Source organism: Charadrius vociferus, unplaced genomic scaffold (assembly GCF_000708025.1).
Source record: "Charadrius vociferus isolate BGI_N301 unplaced genomic scaffold, ASM70802v2 scaffold72, whole genome shotgun sequence".
Taxonomy (NCBI): Eukaryota; Metazoa; Chordata; class Aves; order Charadriiformes; family Charadriidae; genus Charadrius; species Charadrius vociferus.
Window position 1 is genome coordinate 7980477 of NW_009647830.1, and position 3063 is coordinate 7983539.

At 40.6% G+C, this 3063-nt stretch overlaps 1 protein-coding gene across 1 annotated transcript in view; it reads left to right on the plus strand.

Moving 5' to 3' along the window:
* The first annotated feature begins 255 nt into the window (after positions 1 to 255).
* PPFIA2 (protein tyrosine phosphatase, receptor type, f polypeptide (PTPRF), interacting protein (liprin), alpha 2) overlaps positions 256 to 3063 on the plus strand; it is a 358128-nt gene continuing 355320 nt past the window's right edge. The window contains exon 1 of the mRNA XM_009882625.1: positions 256 to 466. The gene's annotated coding sequence lies outside the window, so the exon portion shown is untranslated. The remainder of the gene's footprint in view (positions 467 to 3063) is intronic.

Below are 3063 nucleotides of genomic sequence, written 5' to 3' on the forward strand. Positions count from 1 at the left end.
CCAGATATCGCTCGGTTAAGTTTAACAAAAGATGAGAAATAAAAGAAAGATGCTTTCGCCCTGGCCCCTCCCCCCTGTAATCTCTTGCCTCCAGCTGCAAAGATGCTGTTGCTCGAAAGGGGCTGCTGGAGCTTTAAGAGCCGCTCCCCCCCCTCCTGCTCCCGACAATGGTCTGAGCCGAGCTCTGCTTCCCAAAGCAAAATTTGTAATATGCCATTTTTCCCATGGATGCTTCTCCTCTTGGCTGCTGACGAAGTGACCGAAGAAAATGCTGAGGTGCCAAGCAGCCAGTCTTGCCGGAGGACGGGTGCGGGGGCTTGGGGTTCCTCGGAGCAACGCCTGTGTCACCATTGCTAGGAAGATGGTCCAGGAGTGCTCGGCTGTGTGAGTCCCCGCTCGAAGCCGGTGGAGACTGCGGTTGTTATTGATCAAGTGAAATAGCAGACGCCGAAATAAAAGCCACTAGGTACTGAATCTTCTATTTCAGAGTTAGACATTCCCTGCTTAGCCTTGATACCCTCCAGGAAGTGAGATGCAAATGCAAAATCTTGCTGTCTGCCTCTTGCTATAGTACTTGTGTGGTATTTAAATGCATTTCTGTAATGGGAGTTGGGGAATATCAGACTAAAAAACGTGAAGCCAACTTCTTTTTTTTTTGGTGTGGTTGAGGGAGATATGAGGTCAGAGGGATGACATAAAGAACAAATAGGTGGAATGAGTCCTTTCTTTAAGGTACTGTGTTGATCACCTCTCCTGTGTGGAAGGAGTGCAGGATGCTTCTGTTAAAGGTGATATCATAGTTTCGTGGAGGCTGGCAGGTAAGGAGTTAACTAGGAGGAGGAATATGCATGTAATGCAACTCAGACAATAGGAAGGATTTTCCTTATGGAATTGCATGGTGCTGCCTAAGAGCAATCTTGTTGAGAACATCTGAAAGGACATAATTGCAGTAAGAACTGATTTTATCGGCCTCTATATCTGTTTAATGATTTGAAAAAAAAAATAGCTTGTAAATGCAAAATGTCTGGAATGATCCAATGAAATGAGTTTTCAAGCTGATGTCACTGTGGACAGGCTAGAATGTATGGTAGTTAGATTTCTACTTCTTTTTCCTGCAGCAAAATTACAAGTAACTTGAAATGACTCCTCAACCTTGGTGTGCAAATCAAACATCTGAGTATACAGAAAAAACGCTTTTAAAACCAGTTATGGACAGCAAGGTGAGGGAATAAAATTAGATTCACATCTAAGGTGATAAGCTTCAAGGTGAGCAACATGAATGCTTGTCTAAGAGCCTTTGTCAGGCAGAAGCCAAGTAGGATTCTGACTTCCTATTCGCAGAGCTTGCCCAAGTGAAAAAGTCCAGCTGGTAAATTCCCAGGCTATACGAGAATGCACAAGTGTTTGTTACAACATTCACTTTAAAAAAAATAAATAATTCCAAGAGTCTTGCACAATCACGATAACAGAAGATGTCAACTAGGGTGGGGTCCAATGAGAAGAAAGATGACAACTTTTTCAGTTTCCACCTTTATAGGATACGTACCACAGAAATTTCAAGTAGTTTTAGAAAAAGTCAGTATTGAGGATGCACTTTCACACCGGGACTGTACAAGATTATCAGCATCTGTAGATAGAAGGTAATATGAGAGTATTGCTATCAATTTAGTTGTTAATGCTCCTGAAAAGGAGCTTTATATAACTCTTAAGCAAGGGTGGGCATACACTGTGCTGTTTGTTGCAATTTTTGTCCATTTACTCATCTGGATGTCTAAACTGAGCTGCAGATTTTCTAATGGAGCTAATATTGAGTTCACTCTTGATGGAGACATAATGCAGCTAATGCTATAGATTTGCTGGGATATTTTTTCATACAACCTGGAAAATCTTTACTGCAATGACAATGAACCATATTCTCTCCCCCTCTCATAGAACAGATCACTTTGAACAGTTGTTGCTTTTTGCCAGTTAAATGTGTGTTTAGAGGGGAAGCCTGTTCACAATTTCTTGTAATATTGTAGGCAATGGTCACGTAACATCCAGTGTGCTCCCTAGTCATGCATAATGTACAGTTGTGATTTTTTACGCTCCTGTTTGGAGGTAGTAAAATGACTGGAGGTTGGTGGCTTGGAGGTAAAGTTAGTGACTTTTTCAACCATCTACACTGGTCCAAATCCACTAAAGTCCATGATAGAATTTCCATGAATTTAAGCAGTTGCTGGGTTAGACTCCATGCAAACGATTGGAGAAAACGCTGAACTAGGAACAAATCAACCTGGAATAGATTTTGCAGTAGATGGTGTAGTAGATACACAATGGACAAGGAGGAGAATGTATTTAGAGAACTTTAATGTGCTGCTTCACAGGCTGCCATGGTGTATGGCTATGATACCTGAGCACTTCAGGTCTAGAACTACTATTAAAATAAGTGCTTAAGGTTTGTTTCAAATTAGAAGAATTATAACGTTATTACATTGCCTGAAGGTCTTTTTCTAGGGAGCATGTATGTGCTACATGCATTTTAAGGGGAAGCAGTAATTTCTCAGTATCCTGCTCCCCTTCAGAACCTCTCAGAGGGTTTGGGATAGTCGTAAGGTGCTACACAAGTTCAGTATCCGTTGCAGTTCTTGAGAGCTTTGGGTACTTTGTGTGCTCCTTGAGCAAGGGAATTTTAATGTCTTCTCTGTGGCTCCTGATGAATCTAAGAAACGGTGTTTGTGTATTAACAGTAAAATGCTGGGGACTTAAAGTAAATGCATATTGCATTGAGAGATTCCTTTACTTACATTTCACAATACTGGGTAGTGTGGTAAACTTTTTAATGCAGAGATACTAAGCTCACAATCAGTGGAGCTTCTGTTTTTCTTTTTAAAGAAAGAGAAACACATTTAAAAAGTCTTATTTTTGTTGACTTAGATCAGTCAAGCATAGCTTTAAGTTGTATTACTACCGGGCAAATCACCCTTTTTCTGGTAAAGAAACACAAAATTTCTCTTTTTTGCCTTCGAATAAAGAGGTATATAATGCATGTTTAGGTATTAATGAAGTGTATGTCACTTTGTT